The following is a 16,479-nucleotide window of genomic DNA, read 5'->3' as shown; positions in this document are numbered from 1 at the left end:
AGGAAAATATTTACACAGGATATTTCTTCTACGTAGAGTATTAGGTCATTTCAAGATGGAAAAAACTTTTTTTCATAAAAGCTATAATCCATACAAAGAGTTAGAAGCTTGTTTACTACTTGTGTTTTCGTAGAATAATACTGTAGTGTATAGAAAGCAGTAAAAGGAAAACAGTATAACCCTAGTGAGTGCATTTGGACAGCAGTGTAATGGAGAGATGCCAGGAGCTGAATCCTCATTTTCAACATTCATTATTCTAAATAGCTTTACAATATTTCTGAATAGATATCCCACTGTAGGACCTTATAGAACTAACTGGTTCGCATCAGACCAAGAATCTCCCTGCTCCTCCTACTTCTTCTGATGTGACCAGAGTACACACTCAAGGAAAGAATATCATAGCAAGTGTAAATAATACATCCTGCAGTTTGACCTTCCAATTTTCCATAATTTTAATTTCAGGGATATTTTTTTAGCCAGAGGTTGTAACCGCCTCATGTTTGCTCCTCAGAGGATCTGTTGCCTCCTCTGTGCGTTTGTGTAGTCACAACCTGTGAATGAGCTCCACAATCCAGTGTTTTGTGAAAAATGCTTCTTTTTGCTTGTCTTAATATGCCACCTGATGATTTCCTTTCCAAGTGCTAGTTTTTGTATTTACAGAAGCATTTCTCCCTGCTGTTTGTGGTTTCTGATCTCTTTGCTATTGCCTCTTTTCCAAACTGTCTCCCTCCATTCAGCCTCTCCTTCCTCAGAAATCCTTCCCAGCTCCACCTCATTTCTCTTAATCTGGAATTGTCTAGTCCTGTTACATACTCCTGAGGAGATGGGGTTGACAGGACTGGCACACAATATTGGAGGCATCAGGTGAGCTGCTTGTTTTCTCAGTGACACAACGATGTCATCTATTTTCTTTCCTCCAGTTCTCTCACTTTTTACAATAGTTCCTAAAGAACCTTAGTAGTAAATTGAGTTTTTCAGTACATTTAATGCAGTGATTCCAAGATGATTTCCTAGTGCCTTCCGAAGTGATAACTCTGCATACTTTTCTGTGTAGCCACATAGGCATAGGAAAACAGATGTAAAAGAAAGATGTCTGTTAAAGCTGCTTTTACCTTGCATTTTCCTTGTTTTTACTGTCATATACCTTTTCAGCATTTGGTCAATAACATGAAGGGTTGCAATTGTCTGATATATAAATATCTAGTCTTGTGATTGCCATAATGGCACTTAGATGAAAAGAAGACTTGCTCTGGCCTGTCAAGTGTAAAAGTGGCAGACCTCATGAAGCACATAAATAATCTCTACAAAAATGAGAAGGATGAATGTCAACAACGTTGTGATGTATATTGTGGAGATGAATCCTGTGCGTAGGCAGGAAGAGAGGCTCAGGCTTACCAGACCTACACATGGCAGCAGATGGAGAGGCAGAGACTCAGTATTTCACTGAAAACACCGTTCAGGGAAGGGCAGTTGAGATTTATCACTCTCTGAGGAAGACAGGGTCTCTATTGTCCAAAATTGAACCTGGCAGCTGAGAAATAAAATTAAAAAGTTATTGGAGACATTTTAAGCTAAGACTGGAAGAAAGTCAAAACACGTGAATGAGCACATACTACTGGATGGTACCTTCCATAGGGATAAAGTACAAACCCACTATATCCTCAAATAAAAGATAGGGTGGAAACATAAAATATAGCAAAGCAACAGCAAAGCACAACTTAACAAGTAAATCCTTATTTCAGCACATACATAAAAATTGGCAGGCAGAGTAAGACCTCTTTGTACTAGTGCTAGAAATCTGAACCATGCTAAGGATAGGAAAAAAGGATTGTCTGGCTTAAAATTGATGCAATAAGTAAGTTAATATCTCAGAAATGTGGTAGAAGGAACATAATAGACCAGTTACATTTTCAGGAAGTATAATAATAGTTTAAGGAGCAGCTGGAATCAAATAAAGTAAATATTCTGTGCGTACTGGTCTTGGTTGGGATACAGTTAATTTTCATCATAGTGTCTGGTGTAGGGCCATGTTTTGGACTTGTGCTGGAAACAGTGTTGATTACACAAGGATGTTTTAGTTACTGAGCAGTGCTTACACAGAGCCAAGGCCTTTTCTGCCTCTTACAGCACCCTACAAGTGAGTAGGCTGGGGCTGCATTAGGAGATGGGAGGGGACACAGCCAGGACAGCTGACCCCAACTGACCCAAGGGGTATTCCATACTATATGTCACCATGCTCAACATACAGGGAATTGCTTGAAGGAGTCCAGCGCAGAGCCACAAAGATGATTAAGGGAGTGGAGCATCTCCCTTATGAGGAGAGGCTGAGGGAGCTGGGTCTCTTTAGCTTGGAGAAGAGGAGACTGAGGGGTGACCTCATCAATGTTTACAAATATGTAAAGGGTAGGTGTCAGGATGATGGAGCTAGGCTTTTTTCAGTGATATCCAGTGATAGGACAAGGGGCAATGGGTGTAAACTGGAGCATAGGAAGTTCCACATTAACATCAGGAAGAACTTCTTTACTGTAAGAGTGACAGAGCACTGGAACAGGTTGCCCAGGGGGGTTGTGGAGTCTCCTACACTGGAGATATTCAAGGCCCGCCTGGACAAGTTCCTGTGTGATGTACTGTAGGTTACCCTGCTCTTGCAGGGGGGTTGGACTAGATGATCTTTTTAGGTCCCTTCCAACCCTTGGGATTCTGTGATTCTGTGAGAAGAAGCAAGAAGTGGGGAGACATGTTTGGGGTGCTGGTGTTTGTCTTACCAAGTAACTGTTACATGTGGTGGAGCCCTACTTTTCTGGAGATGACTGAGCACCTGCCCGCCACAGGTAACAAAGGCAACCACAATAGTAATAGGAAACTTCATGTCTTCCAGATAGACTCAATACCTGCCACGACCAGGCATGTTGCAGACAGTATTATTATAAACATCGTAAAGGATTGCTTTTTCAATTAATTGGTCAGAAAATCCACAAAGTAAAAGCCATTCTTGATTTAGTGTCAAGCAGAGCATGTGACCTGTTTCAAGGTGCAGCCACTGAAGTTCTTCTTGGTAAAAGAGGCCATAAAGTATCCGAATTTGACCCTTTTGTAGGATGAAAAGCCAAAACAAAAATCCACAGTAAGAACATTAAATTTAAGAACTAGAACTATAATAAAGTAAAGGATTTTATTTTATTTTATTTTGTTAATAGGAACCACTACAAGGTGAAGTATTTTCAGGTAACTGAAAGACCACATCAGGATATTAACATATTCCAGGCTGAGAATAAAATTTTAAAATGGTTTTCAGAGGGAAATTAAAAAAAAGGCCAACAAACAAACAAACCAAATATCCCAAGCAAGAATAATTAACAGTCCAGTGAAAGACTAAAAAAAAAATGTTTTCAGAAGTGGGAGTTGTATCAGGATTTGGGAAGTAGACCAATTCATTCTTGGCATCCAGCTTTACATATTCTAAAGAAGCTTTCAGAGTTTTGTAACCTTCCCATGAGGGCCACTGTGTGAGCATTCTGTGGCACTAAAAGGCTTCAGATATGAGAAAAAGATGCTAAAGGGATTCAGATGTGCAGCTGCTAATCTGCTGGCTGTGCTGGTAACCTGTTCCCTAAAGTAACCTTGAGGACAGTGGAAGAGGCAGTGATACATGTAAAGAAAATTGTTTAAAAAAAATCATGGACAGGAGAAATTCAGGAATTACAAAACGGTAACTCCAGTTTCTGCATGGGTAAATTAGTCAGAACAGCCGTAAAATCCAAGTTAGCACGTGCATAACTAGATAATGGGTATGTACCCCCATGACTTCTGTGGAGAGAAGAAACGGCTTGTGAATCTGTTAGATTCTTTTCAAATGAGAAATGATACTAATACCCAATCATAAAAGACATTTTTTTTCTTTTTTTTTTTTTTAATTGGCTTTCAGAGAAGCTGAATATCTGCCTATCTCTGATTTAATTTGGAACTCTTTCTAAAACAGCTCAGCATTTTAGAACTGCCCCAGAGTACATCAACTTGGCAACAAAAACCTGACACATCACAAGCAAACATATGTCTTCTCTGAAAAACTGCATCTGAATGTCTAGATACAGCCTACATCTCCTAAAGTGCAGCACTGAATTGATGTTAATGTCTATTGGGAAACACAAAGAACAAAAAATACACTTCAGTACTTTCAATTTTTGAAGATACTTTAGTGATAAACTTAGAATTCATCACCAATTTTAAGCTCTTTGTTTCTTGGGTTCTGATTTTTTTTTTCACCAACTACACTTGAACTGTTTTCTATTGTAGACTTTGATTTTATTTTCTTTTTGTGCCTAAAGCTATCTTCTGACCTTCATTTAGACCAAGACGTGGAAAAATCCCCATCGTTGAACTTTCCTGATTCTTTTTTATTTTCCCAAGAAGACTACGGATTGTTACTCATTGTTTTAATTTGCAGTCCCTGTAATTTCAAATCAAACCTAACTAGGCTATTTCATCAAGGAAAAACCAAGAACATTACTCAAAAAGTAAAAGGAATAATGGCAAAACCATCAAATTGTTTCATAAGGGGCTTTAAATGTTTATTCCAATGTATGCTGATTGTGCCTAAGAGCAGCAAAATGTAAATTAAATTAGTACTCAAGCTTATCATTAGGAAACAAGCTTTTTTAAAAAAAACATAAGAAAGTCCCACAAATTGAGCCCAATGTGGGTTAGGCCCACCCGTTACATAAGCCACTAATCCACGCTGAAACCCTTTTAGTAGCATATGGGCTATAATAATTTCCGGTGCTCTTTACTTCTTAAGTATAACAAGCTGATAACTGAGAGGGATTTACATTTGCATTGGTAGTTACTAAAGAGATCAAAACTGGAATTTCCCCATAAGGATCATCAGAGCCCATTAAAAAGTCTGAGATTCATGGTTAATGATATTATTCGGGAAAGAATAGTGTTAGGCACCAGAATAAGCAATCAAAATCATACTCCCTGATGGAAATGCAATGGCAGAGGTATAGTTTCTGCACAGGATGTTCTGGGAGTTCTTGAAAAATACATGCAGGTTGTCTGCATTAACATCTTCCTAAGAAGTGCAGTGGTGTACTTTCTTCTTTTTGTTTTTAAAATGAGACCACATTATGTAAGAGTATTTTTGTAGCATCCAGGAGCAAGTTTAGATTTATTTTCTTTAGAATACAACCTTAGAATACAACTACAAACAATGCTTGATGATAGAGTACCCAATTAATTGCTAGCTTTGTATGCATACAGCATATAATGAAGTTACATGAGTGTAGAAAAACAAAGTGATATTCATCCTCGGTGTAACCCCACTAATTATGGATGTACGCTTCAGTTTCCATCTGTTCCATTATTCAGAGCACCCATTTTCCTTCCATTCATTCTTTTGCATCTCTCAAGCCTTCTTCCATGTCTATGCTAACCCCTTAAAAATACCCTGTCATCAAACTAAACTTGTAAGCCACATGAATGAAGTAACCACTATTCTTCATGAATGCTTAGGATGTACTTTAAATAGTGAGATATTTGCAAGTACAGTTTGAACAAGTCACTTTTTTTCTCAAGCTGTTCAGGGAACTACAGGGATGTCACTGAAGCATACCTCTCTGGAAGAAAGATGTATGTGTACAGTGCATCTTTGCTCTGCGTTGTATAATACTGGTCTGAAAATACAGAATTGGAGTTTTAAACTTGAACGGTAAGCTTTGCAGAGAAGAAGATGATCTTTTTATTTGGCTGCAAAGGGCCATGCCTACCTATAAGGCTGCAGGAACCAGAATGATAGTCATGATTTAAAATCATAGAATCATAGAAGGCATTAACTAAACTCTAGTAGCTGCTTCATTGACTGCAATCCAGACAAAAGAGATGAAAACATTACCCTAGTGATAAAGGGGAGAGGACTTTCAAGTACAAAGCTGATTTTTTGCCCTTTATTGGTATTTAGCTCATTTAAGGATAAGCTGAAAATTCAAAAGCCTTTTTTTAAAACTGAAAATTATTCCTCCCCCCCCAGTATGTTCTACTGTTGTTCACTATACTGAAGAACATGGTGACAAATCAGGAGGAACTATGTGGTTAATACTTTCCTGAATGGAAAGGAAATGTCAAACAGGATTGCTCTGTGCACGTACAGCACAGAGAGGTGGTGGATCAGCCTCTCTGCCTTCCTCCAGCAGAAGGAGCAAGAAACACCCTGGTGATAGCCTTGGCCACATCCTCCCCGGGCCTGCTGGGTTCTTTTAGCATCACCTTGATCAGGGAGCTTTGTCTTTCTCCTTTTCAGAGTATAAACAAGCCCCAGCTTCAGCTGATTTATAATTCTGGCTACAGAGTCTTCTTTATTTATCAGATAGGAATTGCACACAGAAAAAGGTCCTTTTTTGCTTTACATTTCACCTCTAATTTGGAGCACCCAGTATCTGTCCTACCTTCCTTCGTCACCTCAGCACTCCCCTGTGAGAACCACAGGAGTGTCTAAATAAAAATCAGCACAGTACAGTGTGGAAGTTCAGAAAGAAAAAAAAGGTTATGTGCAGTCAGAAAGCACACCCATTTTAAAACTCTGCTTAGTTCAGCCAGGTGTTGTCAGTAACATTCATTTCCTATGAATTCCTCCATGGCTCCTGTCCTTTCTTCCAAGGCAGCACTCATTCTTAAGCAAAGCAAATCAAGCATTAAAGACTCTTCTTGGTGCCATTTCTGAGAGCAGGCAGCATCCTTCTTCAGTCAGAAAGTGTGAAGATTAATGCTTGGACTGAACTAGTTCCTGCGGTGCTGATGGGTAGGATCTCCACAGTCCTTTAACTGATTCTGTCACTGGCATGAGCCAATGTATATTTTATGCAAAAGATGAAGTGTGTGATGGATGGAGAAAAAAAAAAGCTTGGTGTGCAGAAACTAAAATCAATAGTGGTGAAACTCAATGTTTTAGTGTACAGGACATTGCCCAGTAACTAAACTACAGTTTCACAGAATGAGCTCTGTATATTAGGAATATGATCTTTCCTTTCCAGGAGTAAAACCACTTAAATGCAACAATACACTAAAACTGAGCAGAATGAACACTTTGCTGACAGAAAATGAGCCAGTGTCTGCTCTTGAAAGGGCAGGTAGTTGGTACGAGGTTACTGAAGCTGTTATTTGGAAATTTAGGAAGGGCATTCTCCAGTTTTTACACAAATTAAGAGAAGTTTGCCTTGCAGAGACAGCTCTAACAGAGGTGCTGCCAATCTTACTGTGATTTTCTAGGCCTCAGGGGCCACTGAGCAGTTGCATACTCTGTAAAATTCCTATTTTGCTTTTCCCTCCACCTCTGCTGGTCTCTGAAAGAAACAGAAAACTAAACAGAAGGGGAAGTTTTGCTTCCACATGGCCAAGTGATGAACAGATGCTACAGAAATAAAATATCTAAATACAAGGATAAATAGTCGTATACAGTCTTAGGCATGAAAAGTCTTTGATGGAGATAAAAGAAGCGTTATCTTTGCTCTGAAGTGTTTGTGAGAGCGGCCTTTTGAACAGTAAGCTGTGAAACAAATGCCTAGGAAATACTTAATTCTGAAGAAATCTAACAAAAATCAAGCTCTCCGACAAATGTATTCTCCCAGGAGAAGGCCATCCCAAGCAGCCAGTTATTCTCCATTTTTGAAGCTATTTACTGAGCACATGCTCAGTCTTCCCCTCATATATACACTCTTGACATATGAAGAAAAGAAACCAGATAGAGCAAAGCAAATATTCTCTGTTCCCTAAATACACACAGTCAGGGAAGCAAGATTCCTAGCCTTGTGTAACTTACTGGTCAGCTCAGGGCTGTAGAAGTGCATAAGGCTTTTGGGCCTGAAAGATTCACAGGAAGATATGAATGAGTCAAGAACTGTGTTCTTATTTCAGTTATAGAATATTTTACAGTCTTGGTCCAAACAGTTGCTTTATCACCATTTGGGGAATACTGCTGCTTTCTGCAATGTGTCTTAACAAATTAACACTTGCCAAGTTCTTTGAAAAGAGCTCTCCCCCAAGGACTGCCTTGTTTCTTGCTGCTGACATACACCTTATGTCCAATGTCAGGAAAAAAATGGGGAGGAGCATTGTCACATTGCCCTTGTGACTTTTGTTCTTAGCTCCACAGCACCATTTTTGCCATCCAGGAGCACTGCAGGACAAAAGGTTGGATGGCACAGGTCCAGCTCTTTCAGGAGCTCTCTGCCAATGGCAGTGGTACTGTGCTGGTCAGATGGTTAACCTTCTCTCTCTGCAATGTACATTTCCAAACCACTTGGCCTCAGCTACCAACATATTATCTTGGCCTATATAGCCTCTTTTCAAATGGCTTTGGAGTGAATGAATGAAACAATAGGCTGTAAGTGCCTATGGTCTACTGGGAGCCAGACATACAGATAAGGGCTTTTTCTCTTTTATGTGCTTAAACTGCTGCATACACTGGCTTATGATCCTGCCCTAAAAATATATATAGCTATTAAACCAAACTGACTTCATTTGCTATAGACTTCTACACAATTCAAAGAATGACTGGCCTATTAAGAAAAAGGTTTTAATTTCTTCCAGTTAGCTAAAGATTATATATTGATACTATTTAGGTATATTGATGATATCTTCTTTGTTTGGAAGGGTGACTGCATCAGCAAACAGTTAACACAACTTAATCACTCATCCTAAAATTATTCAGTCAGAGGGTACACAGTCATGTATCCCAGCAGATATATATAACGGAGCACTGTACAGCCCTACAAGAAGTCAACAAAACCAGTTTCATTACAAGCTCATTTGGGTTTCAAAGTCACAAGCCTAATATTGCACAGGGCACAGCTGCTATTTTAATACATCAGAAGAACATAATTGAAATGAAAGCAAGTAATTATGACACACAGATAAAAATGTATTTTAATGCATGCAAATCTACTGAAGTTCAATTTCAATGTATGTCATTGACTGAAACAAATTCCTAATACCTATCTGTAACACTATTCCCTTCTGCTCTTTCCTCCTGTCTACTGCTCTTCCCTTCCCTTGTACACTTCAAACAGAGATAACTGTAATGAGTAAAATGCGCCAAATCAGTATGATAACATGGTTCAGCAGGAATAGGATATTTCATTGATTTTTCTGCTTGTACTGTAAGAACCGCTGTGCTCAAGAATTCAGGGGAGCAGAAAACCAAAGGACATATAAGGAAAATTCCTTGTGCTTCAGATACTTAGTTAATTTTCATCATAACAAATTTAAAAGTCCCCTTTTACCCCACTTTCATTTCTCAGCACATCATTTAACATTTTTCAGTCATTTTAAAAATGTCTGGTTTCTTTATTAACAGTAAAGATGTCAAAGTTGCAACAGTGATGCTGTTCATCACCTTATAGCTGAAAAGCTTTACATGTTTTTGAAATTTGTTGTAAGGATGGACTTTGAAAAGGCAACTAATGTAAATCATATTTTGAGAATAAAGACATATGGTACGACAATAGAGAGTGCTGAGACCAGAGATATTTGCCTCCCCAAATTAAAAAAGACTATGCAGTGTTTAAAAAGTGTCATTGACCTGACGCCAGCTAGTCAGGCATAACAGAAAGAGCTAAATCGCCAATATGAACTCAGGAAGTGTTTGGTTTGGATTTTGGCTTTGCTGTTGGTCTTTCAATTTGATGCTGGGCATATGTACTTAATCCCTGTATGCTTTATATCCTGCTATATAAAACTAAAATAATATCACTTTCTGCCATAATAGGTCTTTCTTATCTTGCTTTGTAAGCTTTTTTGGACAGGTAAAGTCTCTTACTATATATCTGTATGGTGCCTAAATGTGGGGCTCTGAATGTGACTGATGCATCTTAGTAATAATAAAAGCACACTTTCTATCAATGCTTCTATGTAGAGGGTGCTCCTGGAAATGAGATCTGAGGATTTAGTCCTGTCATCCTAATTTACGTAATTCTCTGAGGTATTAGCATAACAATCATCAGTGGATGGCTTTAAACAAACGTGGTCAGAGGTATTACAATGAATGTACATCATCTCGAACCTGACTCCCACAAGGACAGATGAACATCATGTATGCACGCTGAAGAGGAATAGGTAAGTTTAATTTGCAACCCTGACTTATTAATGTAAAACACAGCTTAAGGCTGACGAAGATCTACTGGATCAAGAGTGTGTGGCTGTGCCTTGTGCAGCTGTTGTTTCCTCTGAACGTCATTTTGATGATGAACTGAAGTAAAATTAAAGGCTTAACTTAAATTGGTGGGCATGCTTGTGACTGCTTGTGACTAACTTTAGGTGCCTAATTACTAAGCTCATTTCTAGGCTCCTTCTATAGTCAATGCAGAAATAATTCATTGTGAAAGCTGCAATCCTGCCTCAGACTCATATTGTTGCTTTTTTTGTTGTTGTTCTGTTCTGTATCAGTCCAGAAATTCATTCTCAGACAAAAATCTTCATAATGGTAAATCAAATTCTCATTAATTTCAGTATGAAATATGGTGATATTTATTAAAAGACTTAAATACCAGGAAGCTTAATTAGGGTAACTTTTATTTTTAAGTTAAATTAAATTTATAAAAATAAAATTTTATTTTCAAATTAAATTAAAGATGTCACACAATTAAGGTGTGTCATCAGCCTTTCTGGTGTGCTACAGCTATTTTGTGCCAAACACATGATGTTAAATTGCAGGTATTCTCTGCATAGCCAGCTGGTTGTATCAGGAAAGTGGCTGAAGCGCATGTTGATGACCTGCAGCCATCTCTGTTCTCCCTTTTGCTGTGGCCCTTCAGCCACAATCAAGGTTGACAGCTATCAGTTATGAGACTTGAGTTCTTAAGTTTCCATAAATACGTAGTTTCTGATGTGGCTGCTGCTCTCTCATTACTTTTGCTTTCTTGGTAGGACTGTTTTGATACCATCATTCTGTAGAGTACTACGTACAGCCAGGGTGGTTATTCTGGCTTTCAGCAAGGCCATTTTTGTGAGTAACCTGTTCTATGGCACAGGCAAGACTGTTGACATGCGCACCTCTTTGTCTAATAGTCTTACTATATTTTATATTTTTCAAGATTATTATTAATTTCACTAAATGTCAATATAGATCCAGTTCCATTTTGGAAGCACTGTTAGAAGGGCCTAATGCTATTTGAACATAATTCATTATTACAAATGGCCAACGTCTTCCAATTAAAAAAGTGCAGAATAAATTGCAGAATACAACATTTTACTGAGGCTATATAGGAAATGGCAAAGTTTTTTCATTATCTTCATTTCTTGCAATGCCAGCTGTCACTGACCTCTACATAGCCTAAAATAAATACTCTAACATAGTACTTTGAACTTTTTCTCCCTGCAATGGGAATTTCACTTGGCTGACAATGCATGAATTAATCCTTGTCTCTAGTACTTCTATGACATATAGATAGTGAGCACTTTTGGGAAAGAAAAAAATTCTTTTGACATTTGGTTTAAGCCCAGCCAGTAACTCAGCACCACACAGCTGCTCACTCATCCCTTCCTTCCCCTCACCCTCCCCCTCCAGGCAGGATGGGGAGGCGAATCGAAAGAATGTAAACCCCATACGTTCAGAGAAGAACAGTTCAATAACTAAAGTACAATATACTGCTACTACTACTACTGATAAGGGAAATAACAATGGGAGAGAATATAAAACTAAAAGGAAAGGGAAAAAATAATAAACACAAGCAATGCACAATACAATTGCTTGGCACCCACTGACCAATACCCAGCCTAACCAGAGCAGTGATTGGTCCCTTTAGGGTGACACACCCCCCCCCCCCCCATTTATATACTGGGCATGATGTGCTGTGGTATGGAATACTCCTTTGGCTAGTTTGGGTCAGGGGTCCTCTTTCTGCTCCCTCATGGCTTTTCGTGACACTCCCCACTGGCAGAGCATGGGACACTGATGGGTCCTTTGTCAGGGTATGCACTACTTATCAATAACTAAAACATCAGCGTGTTATCGTGTTGTTCTCAGACTCAAGCCAAAACACAGCACTGCACCAGCTACTAGGAAGGAGAAAAATTATAACTGTTACAGCAGAAACCAGGACAGCATTTTAGATTAAAGTAATGCATTCTGTTCTGTTCTACAGGTATTTCGCATAAGGGCAAAATACCTTTATATTCACAGAGTTCAATGGGTGTTCAAAAGTACCTTTTATATCTGTGAAGACAACTACTTTATTGCTATAGCATCCAGATTCAAAAAGAACAGTCTTACTGACATAAGCAAGACTTAGTTTATTTTTCAGTCAGCAGAAAGCTTGGCTTTCTTACATAGCTTGGGATTAAAATAGGCTTATTTATTTAAAAAGTCACAAGCTATTTTTGTTGTCAGGTTGTTCAGATAAAATCACTACATACCCTGTAGTATTTTCACTGGAAAAGGGAAAGGGCTAGTTTTTGAGACAAGACAACAGTTACCACTCTAAACTTCCCTTAAGATGGACCAAGAGAGCGAAGAATGGGGTTTACAAATGACTGAAGGAGGACCTTCTAACTCTGGTGCCAACAAAAGTAGCTCTCAGGGTGCTATGCGTGAATATAATGGGCTTGACACAAGCTAAACTAAAACTCCAGGCATGCTTAGATTCCTTGCATTAAAAAGTCAGGCTGCAAATAATGTTTGACTAGCCATAATGCCATGTCGAAACCAGTATCTGCCTTGGGGGCAAATATGGAGACATTGCGTGGGTGATGCTTCAGAAAACTGATGGCAAAAAAATGTGAATTCTACTGTTCAGTTCTACAGAACTGTCACCTAGCTGTGAAACTGAGAGTAGATGAGGATATCAGAACAGTCACAATTTAAGAAAGGAGATTAAACAGTAATGCTTTCTGTTAAGAAAACAACACACCCTTAGTAGCCAGATGTAAATATTCCTAGCAACCAGCTCTAGAAAAGACAGAATAATCACATATCCTGCAACAGCACAGCTAAAAATAGGAGTCAGGGTGGTCCCACAATATGATGGACAGGGAATGGCAGTCTATTAATACATTTACTTGAACTTTGCATTCAGCCAGGCTGCCATGTAAGTAGGCACTGATGCATAGCTATATAACTCTACAACAGTAAATGTCTAAAAAGGTAATATTGAATAGCTGCTGTCTGTGAGCAATGGGAAACTGTTAAACTCAGAAAACGGGCTTATTACTTAAGTAAACAGAAGGTACTTAATGAACTGGTTTCCCACATCTGTGTCAAACACCATGTGCAGAACAAGTGAGGCAAAAAAGAGAGAACTTCATACTTTCTTCAAGGACTGTGGATGACAAGACTGATTGACCTGGAAAACTAGGGATAGGATTTAAAACAGAGTAGCAGTAAATTTAATTCATCTTTTGGATGTGGTGTTCTCAGTCATATACCTGCATATGGTACAGAAAAAAGCTCCTTGGAAAACCCTGACAGGAACCCTGACCCTTAGATAGCTGCAAGAGTCAGAGAAAACTACATCTTCAGCCAGGGGAGGGAGGTCTGATATGTGATAACTAAAATATACCAGACTACAGCAATGACATCTCACTTAAAATTTTATCTTTTCTCTTATCAGAGGAAAAGCACAAGTATTTAAATCAGTGGTCCATATATGTAGACAAGCACATCATTTTTCATATGAAAAAGAGATTCCAACTGCCCAGCAGTTTTGGAGGTCCATTTCTCTTCTGCTGCTCACCTTAGAGTGGCCCAATGTATTTTTTAATTTTATTTCTCAAATATTTTTTTTTCCCACCAAAAAATTCTTCCAGTTACCTGCAACTTGTTGGTGAAACAGTGACCATTCATATTCTTAAAGTCTGGCCACAGGTATTTCATCATGAGGTCATGGACAGGACATGCAAAATTAGTGCCTTCCCTCCTTCTCCAGAAAGGTAGTATACGTAGACAGATGAGACTAAGTTTTATTCTCACTGCTACAAGATTTGTGCTCTGAAACATGAATGAGCTCTTCAAAGAAATATTTGTGAGTTTTGTTTGTTGTTTTAAAACCTTGGGAAAATGCACGTTTTATTATTTTTTTTTTTCTCCTGGAAATGGCAAAACTGTTTCTTGCTAACTTTTTAAGAAAGGTGAAGGAAAAAAAGCAACTTTAGTCAAGTCTTAAGAATTTAATGTTAGAGTTTTGCCAGTGTCACTGCTACACCATCATTAGTGACAAAATATATCTTCAGCGTTCCTGTTAAATTTATGGAAATCTGTTTGAAAATACGCACAAGTGCTACATAATAAATTACATATTTGAAAAAGGATATGCAAAGACAGGAATCAAAGCAATAATTTTTTATCTTTTCCTTAATTTAATATAAAGAATCATCACACTACAATGACTTTTATACATCTTTTTATCTATAATTATTATAATCAGAAAAGATTGGAGGACATGAATATTTTTCCCTTATTTTGTGCATTCTGTGCTATTGCACACAGTGAAGTTCTTTGTTACATCTGTTAACTGGATTGGTTTTTTGCCTAATTCTTTGTCAGCCGGTCTGCTTCTCCTTTTCGTGTGTTTATAAAGAGGGGAAGCAAGCCTTATGCACCATGAAAAGTACTCTCCACTCTGGGATTGTTCCACTGAGATCAGCTGTCTCCACCACCTACAGCAAATTATGAGATTCTGAGATTTGTTATAAATACACTGCAGTTATTTGTTGTCACTGCTGTTTTTTTCTGGAACTAGAGTATTAAAATTACTTTCTAAAGCTATGTACAACATTCTGACAGTCTACTCCCCAAGGCAGAAAGATGATTTTCATACCTATAATTTTTTCTAGAAAATGTCATAACCCTTCAAACCCTCCTTGACCTGTTTCTGTAGCTGCAGAACATTCTGTGGAATGTGCAACATATCTGTGTGTAGCACATATATATTAATTATGTCAGAGAGCGGGCTTCACATTGGATTAAATTATCCCAGCTCCACTGAACTTGGCACTGGTGCTTTGAGAAGTCTCTGGGCCACACATGGGAAGAGCTGAGATGGGGCATGGGAGAATGCACCAGACAACATCTTTCTCTTTTGGAGCTCTTCTCACACTTGTCCCCTACAGTCCTGCTTTTGGTCTTGCTGGAGACAAGATACAGTGTTCATGAACCTTTAGTCCAACCCCTGGTAGATGTTCCCGTAATTGTTTCCTTAGTGTGACTTCAAAAGCATGTCAAACTCTTGTGTCCACATGTAAAGTCTCTGAATTTGTCTCAGAACACAACTGGGACAGAGAATTACTGTTCCTTGTAGTTCTTTGTAGTAACAGCTAGAGGAATGAAGATTCCTAAAAGTCAAATTTTACACAGGACACTTGTTTGGTAAAGATGGGAATAGACATCATTCCAGCTTTGGTCTTTTAATAGAAATGCTTTCCACAATGTTGTGGAAAGACTGTTTGTTTGTTTTATTCTCTGTCCAACTAAGAACAATAACCATTCAATATCAATTAACGTTGATAATAATATTAAAAGAATCATAGAGAATTAGCCATTTATGAGATGCAAGCAAAGGTTTTGAGCTCAACAAAGAAGAATGTGTATGTTGGTCATCTCTTGTATGGCTCACACTTTTCCTGCTGAAGTAAGAAACAACATTTGTTTTACTTTATTTTTGCTGTTACACAGAGAAAACCTGAAAAATACATTTTTATATAAAAATTTTACATGTATATATTTTAATTTTTATTTTATATAAAATATAAAATATTTTACATTTTATACATGTAAAATAGATTTTGTAGCAGAAATCATTTTCCCCTTTATTAATCCAGCTTCAAATGACTTCTCCCTTGGGATCTGACTTCTAAACATAGGAAAATACTTTTTACTCTAACAGTCATTAAATACTGGCATGGGTTGCCCAGAAGAATCTCTATCAAAACCAGACTGGACACGACCCTGAGCAACGGAGTTTGGGTGTTCCTGCTTGAGCAGGGGGATTGAACCAGATGACTTCAAGAGATGCCTTCCAGCCTCAGCCATTCTGTGATTCAGGCAGAGATACTGGTTTTGAATGTGGAGCCTACATCCTAGAATTTATTGAAAACTTTTATTAATTATACAATTAGAAATAAATGCTTCCGAAAGCCAGATGGAAACACAAACATGGAAACACAGAAGTAAGATCATGTGTTCTTTAGGTATTTTACTTTCAATTGATTATTTTCACTATATTTGTAAATACAATCATTTCTCTGAAGAAAAGTTAAAGCATTTTTCTGAAGAAAAAATTTTCATTAAAACCTCTAAAAATTCCACATGTGGAAAAGATTGATGGTGGTATGTGGTAAAGGATGCAAACAGTCTTAATGATGAGGATCACAGAATCATAGAATAGTTAGGGTTGGAAAGGACTTTCAGATCATCTAGTTCCAACCTGCCATGAGCAGGGGCATCTCACGCTAGACCATATTGCCCAAGGCTTGTCCAGCCTGGCTTTGAACACTGCC

Source organism: Lathamus discolor, chromosome 4, assembly GCF_037157495.1.
Source record: "Lathamus discolor isolate bLatDis1 chromosome 4, bLatDis1.hap1, whole genome shotgun sequence".
In the NCBI taxonomy this organism is placed as follows: domain Eukaryota; kingdom Metazoa; phylum Chordata; class Aves; order Psittaciformes; family Psittacidae; genus Lathamus; species Lathamus discolor.
Note: the sequence above shows the minus strand (reverse complement) of the source record.